This window comes from Octodon degus, unplaced genomic scaffold (assembly GCF_000260255.1).
Source record: "Octodon degus isolate 3935 unplaced genomic scaffold, OctDeg1.0 scaffold00146, whole genome shotgun sequence".
Taxonomy (NCBI): Eukaryota; Metazoa; Chordata; class Mammalia; order Rodentia; family Octodontidae; genus Octodon; species Octodon degus.
Window position 1 is genome coordinate 5,835,872 of NW_004524722.1, and position 8,745 is coordinate 5,844,616.

General features: G+C 41.2%; 1 pseudogene; it reads right to left on the reverse strand.

Moving 5' to 3' along the window:
* Nucleotides 1–2,325: 2,325 nt before the first annotated feature.
* The window catches only part of LOC101569536, a 10,312-nt pseudogene continuing 3,892 nt past the window's right edge, over nucleotides 2,326–8,745 (reverse strand).

The window sequence follows — 8,745 nt, forward strand, 5'->3', positions numbered from 1 at the left end:
CCATTCGAGGAACAAAAAAAAAAAAAAAAAAAAAAAAAAAAAAATCAATTCATGCTCTTGCATAGGTTAAAATTAGAGACACGGGTACACATACACATGTAATTTTAAATGGATAATTTTTTTTTTTTTTTTCCCCAGAACTGGGGATTGAACTCAGGCCCTTGCGCTTGCCAGGGAAGCACTTATTCCACTGAGCCATTTCCCTGGCCCCTTAAATGGATAAAATTTAATGATCTCTCAAAACGAGCTATTGATTCAAACTGTTGCCTTCCATTCATTACTGAAGATACTTTATTTAGACATTTTAATGAATTGTTATAAGTATAGGTGTATTAACGGGCTGATAGTTTGGAAAAGCTAAAGAAATCGATGACAATTCCCAAATGTGAATTCCCCGGTCTTTAGTTTGTTCTGGGACCACAGGATCTGCTGTTCCTCAGGGAAGAGGAATAGCTTTGTATTGCTGTCCTCAAAGACCCTCGGATCCTCCACTTACTGCCCTGGGCTGGCGGCCACGCCCTAGCGCCCCGGGGTTTCCCTGTGGAGCAGTGCCTTCTCCTCCTCCCGGCCCCGCCTCTTTCCCCCTCGGTTTTCCAGCTTGGTGGCCGCGGCTGCAAATCCTCATCTCTGATCCAGGCCACGGTTCCAGGTTAGTGAGCAGGTCCACGGAGGCCAGGCAGTGCTGTGCACATCGGAACAAAGAGCCTGACACTCCTCCCCTCCCCCACGGGGTGGCCTGGGTCCAGGGTGGAGACCTAATGCCTAGAAGTTTTGAGTTAATTCAGGTCTGGGCACGGAACAGAGAGGGACCTTTGCGGGTAGGACTAGGCAGGCCAAGGGCAGTGAGATCGAAAGCTGCCTCTGGATATTGAAGGATGGAGGGAAGGCAGCTCTGAAGTGTTGCTTTCGGGAAGCACTGCAGACTTGGTGTTGCTAGGCCAGAGGCCAAGGCCGGGGAGGTCCAGCGTCCCCTCCCCCAGCCCCAGCCCTGCCGCTCCAGGAAATGAGCACCGTTTCCCCTCCTCCCAGGGGAAGGTGGGAGGGAGCTGAGCCACACTGAGGCCGGCAGAGCAGTGGCTCCCAGCTTTTCACAATGAAGGTGAGCCAGGTCTGGGTAAGGCAAGGCCTGTGCTTCTCAACGGTAACCCAGAATTCCTTAAAACCTGTGATCACCAGATGCTGCTCACATCAGGAGCATCCCTAGGGATGTCTGCCTTCTGTGTGTGCCTTTTCCATTTCAAACTCATGAAATGGATAGAATTATTTTTACTTACTTGTCTTTCGCTGTGAATTCACTGGGGTTGAGGACATTTTATTTAATTTAATCAGTCAGTTAAGACAGAGGGGTGGTTAAATTTATTGGTGTTTACAGTCAAGAATTCTGGCTCTTGCACTTAAAACCCTAGCTGTGTGCCCTGGCTCAGTTACTTGACTTCTCTGAGCTTTAGTTACTTTTGTCCATAAAATGGATAGGGTAATGTGTGTGATTTAAAAATTTGGTTACTGTTTTTTTTTGGTTACTGTTAACTGGGCATAAGTTTGAACATGTAGGAGAAGGGCTGTCATAGTCAATACTCAAATTAATTAGTATTGAACAACTATGCCTAGCTTTAAAAAAAAAAGCAATTTTTGAAATAATATAAAAAGGAATAAAATATGCTAAATAAGAATATGAACACATCTTGCATCTAAACAAATTAAAATACAACAGACTATAAGATTTAGAATTACAGTTAGGGCTGGGGAATAGCTCGCACCATACAGCACCTGCCTGGCGAGCACAAGGTCTTCAGTTCAATTACCAGCACCAAAAAAAAAAAAAAAAAAGGATTACAGGCTACCACAAATAACAGGAAAATTTTATATTGGAGCTTTTCAAGAACTCAATGGATTATCTAACACTGGCTCCAGAAAAAGGAAATGTGTCCAGGGAAGTCCAGGGAAATATTTTTAAGAATTTGAAAACTTAATTATTGCAAATTCTTGAAATTCGCGAGAAATAACTTTTTTAAAAAATACTCATAATTTTAATAGTTGATAGCTTTGGTTGGCTCCGAATGGGACAGTTAAACAATATTACTTAAAGACCCCCAAGCGCGTTCACACCCCCTCAGCAGCATTGGCTTCTGTCCACAGTCCACTGCCTAGTTAAGACTTCCATAGCCTCAGACCCCCTCCAGGGTTATGGAAATCACATTTTGTGTAATGAGCTAGAAAAAAACCCTTGGTACACCCATAATCTGTGTTCTTTTTAAAAAATAACAAATATTAAACCAAACACCTTCCCAGGCTCCGCTGCCTCACAGAGCAAAAGTGTTACTGCAGCAATTCAAATCCTTTGTGTCCTCTTGTCTCTTGCGGGCTGTGTGTTTCTGTTCCTCTCCATGTTCACTGGAGTCATACAGCATAGAGTTCATAAATCTTCTCTACACAGTACACCAAGGCAGCCAGTGCTATCGTGTTGTGCATTCTCTTTCTGTGCAGGTCGTCCTTCCGGACCAGCACCACCGGGGTAGAGGTGAGTGTGTGCAGAGGCAGTCGAGACAGTTTATAGGCATCATACTCTACTTGGTACTTGCAGCAAGGGTCAGACTGCCAGGAGATCCCATAGAGGGTGCAGCAGGCCAAGCTCAACACACCAGCAGGCAGGGAGATATAGTGAGAATAATCTAAGGGAAGTGCCAGCCAGCACAGGCATCTTATGCAGGCAGTTGCCCACGGTGATCCAGCGCACTCATCACCAATTCGGGTGGGCTCAACGACAGTGTACTTGTATTGGGCTTCCAGGGCCTGTTCCAGCTCATACTCAAACTGGTCCTGGGCGTTCTCGCCATTGTAGATTTCATGCACGATGTAGCAGTCTGGCTGACAAGGTTACCAATCCAGTAAATACAGAGAACTTTCAAAGATGCTCAGAGGCCCTGGGAGAGCAGTACCAAGGAGCTCATGTAAGACAGGTGGGGCTGTCTGTGAGCTGGTCCAAGCTGGCACACAGGTAGCAAAACACACAGATACCTGCTCTGTACTTTCCTAGATGCACAAGCATGCCTCAAAGATGCCGGCAGGACAGGTGGCAGTCTGTATGATGTGCTCGCTGCTAGTATGCTGAATCCGGGACAAGAATTCAAGTTACAGCTCAGAGTCTGATGTTCTTCATTACAAATACTGTTGAGTCCCTCTCTCGGGTGCTGCCACTGTAACCCTGCATAAACATAAAAATATGATTGTTTCCACAGTGCAAGGAGCCCACGCTACTTAGTTAGAGCCTGGGTCCCCTCACTCAAGACTCCCACATTCTCGGCCTCTCCTGAGCACCTTGACTCAGTGAGGTTCACTCAGTCACGGGATTTTGCCCTGAAACCCACTGACAAGGTTGTGCACTTCCACGCTAAGAGATGCTTCAGATCTTAAGAGCTAGCGCTCGTTCTTTGGCTCTCTTCCCCCTTTCTAGTGTTATTTTTGGCCCCTAAATTCCATCAACCTGAGAAGAAAGATTCTTCATTCTGTGCAGTGCCTCTAAAGCCTTAATCTGCACTTTCTAAAGTGCAGGCTCAGAATTAAGAAATAGCACCAGTAGATGCCAAAGCCACCCTCCGGTTTGGAGACTACAGGTACCTTCTCAGGTGTCTGCTGCCCTTTCCACGTGGGCTTTTGGCCCCTTTCATCTTTTTTTTTTTCTTTTTGGCGGAACCGGGGATTGAACACAGGCCCTTGCGCTTGCCAAGGAAGCGCTTATTCCACTGAGCCATCTTCCCGGCCCCCCCTTTCATCTTGTAATTTCATCCTTGGACCCTGGGCTTCCAGGTCTACACTCCTTGTCCCACCAGACCCCTTTTCTCAGTCCATCCACAGACTTCCCTGCCCTTCTCAGCATGGTGCTCTCCAGCAGGCAGTCAGGAGCTCGATGGGCGTGCACTTGGGCCCTTGCACCTGTGCCTGCTCTGTGCTTAGTTCCTTCATGGCTCTTACTTCCCTCCATCCAACTGTTCCCTATCACGAAAGATACCAACATTGACTCTTTCATTCAGCAGTCTGGGTCACCATATTATTAGATGGGAGAGTGGGTGGGCTGGGATGTAGTTCAAGTGCTGGACTGTTGCCCAGTGTGAATGCGATTCTGGGTTCAACCCCCCACCATTGGGAAGCACAAGGTTCCTTTGGGACCTAAGAAGAAAAATGGACAGCTGATGAAAATAAAAATGTACCATGTAGTCAGTCAGTTGTAAATTTTCTAATGGCCTCTTTAGAAAGTATAATAGGTAAAATTCATTTTAATATATTTTCCTGAACCCAGTGCATTTGAAGTATTAACGTACAAAATCATCATAAAAATATTTAGATACTTTGAGTTATTTGTTCTTTTTTAAAATTATTTTACTTAATTTTATTGAGAAACAAATAGCAGTGAGACAGTTTTAAAGCAGGTTAGTAGGACAGTTTCAGTAATTAATGTATTACATATTGTCTTCATAGTAGTTATTCATAGTACAAGATGCAGACATGATGTCCTATCCAAACACTATTAGTACAAATCTTCTCATTGAATTAAGAGAAAGTAGCTGTATATCTATCCTAACTATTTTGTATATACAGATACAAAATGATCCTTCATTTACATCCCCCTTTTTTGTTTAGTTTTGTCAGAGATGGGTATTCCGTTGCCATTTAAATATTGTAGGTGCATTAATTCAGCAAAATAATGCAATATAGTCTAGTATTCCATAGAGTAGTGGGTTATCTGTAGGACTGGCAATGTCTGAGGTTGTTTGACTTGAGCCTCTTACAGCTCAGCATATTAATATGGCTTTACTCCCCCCCCCCACCCCCAACCAGGGATTGAACTTAGGCTCTTGCACTTGACAGGGAAGTGCTTATTCTACTGAGCCATCTCCCCAGCCAACTTTACTTTTTATACCTTGTGTTTATACTTTTCTGCTGAATGGTAAAGACTAAGCTAAAGCAAGACCTATATAACAAGAAATGTAACTTTTGTATCTGAGAAGGTCAGTCAAATATCCTCAGGATTTACCTTGAAACCCTGTACTACAGTTTGTAATTTTTGTCAGTGTCAGTCATGTGGATGAGTCACAGCCATTGCTAGACCAATTTGCTCTGTGAAAGCCTGAAAGAATGTTTTCTCTCTAGGTAACTCTCCTTAGGCGCATTATACATCATCGATCACTTTCCTCTGTGGCTCCATAATCTCCTTGATTAGAAAATTTGGGACACCACTGAGTTACAGGATGTTACTACAGTACAGGTTCTCTTATATCCTGAGTCCTCACTGACCTTGAATGGCTAGGGCCAAAATGTTGACCATCCTTGTCGCCCTTCTTTTTCTCTACTTTTTGGTCACAAACTTAAGTTGCTAACCCTCTGGAAGACAATCTTTTTTTTTTTTTTTTTTGGTGGAACCGGGGATTGAACTCAGGCCCTTGCACTTACCAGGAAAGCACTTATTCCACTGAGCCATCTCCCCAGCTCCCAGGAGAGAATCTTAATGATATTATTACCCTATAACATAGGCAAGTTGAGCTTAACTTCACTATCTGTCTGAATATAAAACGTCTTAGACATAACATGGAACGGGTATTTTTCATCAAGTATTGATATGTTAAACGTTTTAAAAATTTTATTTATTTATTTATCTATTTTTGGCAGAACTGGAGATTGAACTCAGGCCCATCTCCCCAGCCCTGATATGTTAAACTTTTTTTTTTTTTTTTTCAAAACCGGGGATTGAACTCAGGCCCTTGTGCTTGCCAGGGAAAAAATTAGAGAAAAAGGAGGGCCGCAAGGAAAGCCAACATTTTGGCCCTAGCCTTCCAAGGTCAATTAAGACTCAGGACATATGAGATCTTGTACTGTAACATCATGTAACTCAGTTGTATCCCCAATTTTCTGATCAACGAAATTGTGGGGCCAAAGAGGAAAGTGATCGATAATGTCGAGGCACATGAAAGAAAACCTTCTCTCAGGCTTTCACAGAGAGCACATTGGCCAAGCAATGGCTGTGACTCATCCACATGGCTGATGCTGACAAAGGGTCTACAGGTCTTACTTTTATCTTGGTCTTAACCATCCAGCAGGAATGTATTAAAACGAAGTACAAGAAATAAAGCCATGTTGTTATGTTGAGCTGTAGGGGACTCAGGTCAACAATTTCTGACATTGCCAGTCAAGTGGAAGACCCAGTACTATTATGGACTACTGGACTTTTTTTGGAATATTTTGCTGAGTTCATACACCTATAATATTTAAATGATGGAGCTAAACAAAAAAGGGGATACAGATGAATGTCCATTTTGTATCTGTGTATTCAAAATGGTTAGGATAGATATATAGCTACATTCTCTTAATTCAATGAATAGAGGGATTTGTTCTAATAATGTTTGTAAATAGTATATCCTGTCTGCTGCATCTTGTACAACAAATAACCACTAGAAAAATAGTATGCAATGTGTTAATTATTGGAACTGTCCTACCAATTTGATTTGAAATTGTCTTATTTCTATGTATTTCTCAATAAAATTATGGGGAAAAAAGTACATAATGTGATTTTAGACAGTGGTAATGTAAAAGCCAGTCATTGTCTCTGCCTCCTTACTGAAGGATCAAGAGTGCATACATTTACACAGAGTTGCCCTATGATGGAGAAGGGAAGCATGAGAACATGCCTACAATCGCTCCACTCTGGAGGGTGAGGTAGGACAGTTACAGCTTTGAGCCCAACCTGGTCAAGTTGGTGAGACTTTGTTTCAAAAAAAAAAAAAAATGGGATGTAACTCATTGCAAAAAACCTGGATTCAATCCCAGGTATTGACCTCTTGCCCTGTTATGGGTCACTCAGCATAGGAACCAGATCAGCCAGATAGAAATTTGAAAAGAGCCTTTTATTTATTGAGTTCAGTTCTGTCAGCCATTTTTTTATACAGGAGATGCTTGATCGGCAATCAAACATAGGTAGCAGAGGGGTATTTATAACAGAAATTGTATCTAGTTTGGTAAGCGAATTTGTTACCTAGCACAGAATAACAGAAAACTATATTTATTTGACACAACTGTAAATTGTAACTAAAGTGTCTTTTATAGTTTAGTGATAAGTGTATGTTTTTATAAGATATATCTTAGGCTGACCACATTATAGGAGATGATCAGGGAGTAAGTTTGTTTTAGCTTGTTGCCTTAATAAGAAGCAGTTATTTATTGCTAAACAGCCTTAAGCCGAGAGGGACAATATATTCTTTAGAATAGATAACAGGAAGCACAAGGGTTTTTAAATATTCTTTTAGAGTTAAAGCACAAAATTTTGTTAACCTTTTACATTCCCCACTGGTTTTGTTTGGGAATCAAATCTTTGATTTATTTAAACCTCATAGAGTTGTCCGGAGGTGTGAAATAGTTAGATCTCAACATCATTAATTTTATCATCTGAATTTGTTTTTGTATATATGTAATCAAACCGTTTATTATATAAGGTCTAATGAGCCGGAACAGAAGAAATATGATCACAGGCCCAATCAGAGCAGTTACCATATTTATCTAAGGGGATATTGAAAATAACCCTAAGTCATTATCTTGAGCTAACTCTTTTAGTATGCTTATTTGATTTTGTATCTGCTAGTTGTTACTGATGGATTAAAACAGCACATGTTCTTTATTTTTTATATTCTTGATGGTGAAACAATAGTAAATAATCAGTGGCCACCCGATTGTTTAATATATAGCTTGTTTATGGGTGTTTCTGTGTGTGTTAAATAGGGCGATGGCCGTTGAAGTGGCATTAAGAGCTTTGACCACATTGTAACCCAATTGTTTTATATGTTTTTGTTATTTTACTAAAGTATAGGTTTTTAATTACACTGAGTATTATAGCATAGACTTTTTTTTTTTTTTTTTACAGAACCAGGGATTGAACTCAGGCCCTTGTGCTTGCCAAGGAAGCGCTTAATCCACTGAGCCATCTCCCTGGCCCCTATAGCATAGACTTTTGTGTCACACAGGAAAGCGACTTTATCATTATAGTCAGGAGGAAGGAGGGATGTTAGAAACTTTTCTTGTGGGGTGATGATGTTTTTGGATGGTGTAGCATTAAATCATCTTTAGATGGAAGAATTATAGTCAGCCTGTTTAAACAACAGGAGACCCTATTTAGATAAGCTGGGATATAGTTAAAAGTATGTCCATTGTATGTGTAAAGCCATCTGGTGGGTAATAAGACTTTTTTTTTTTTTTTTTTTGGCATAACCAGAGATTGAACTCAGAACCTTGCATTTGCCAGTCAAGCGCTTATCCTACTAAGCCATCTCCCTGGCCCCGACATTATCATTTATATATGGGTCTTTTATAAGACTAGAACAATTTAGAAATTTTGGCAATCTGTGGCAATTTTTTTAGTATAGTTTATAAATTGTATATGTTTTATTTAAAGTAACTATAGTCTTTGGGGTGACAAAACGTAGGGCACCAGGTGGTATATCATGTGAGACACATCTCTTAATTAGCCAAGTCATAGTATGAAGCAGGTTTAGAAATGTGTTTTATTTATTTATTTATTTATTTTTGTGGTGGAACCGGGGATTGAACTCAGGCCCTTACTCTTGCCAGTGAAGCGCTTATTCCACTGAGTCATCTCCCCGGCCCAGAAATGTGTTTTATTTTTTTTTATTTTATTTTATTTTTTAATTATTTGTGTGTGTGTGTGTGTGTGTGTGTGTGTGTGGCCAGCTCAGCCCACCAGGGGGC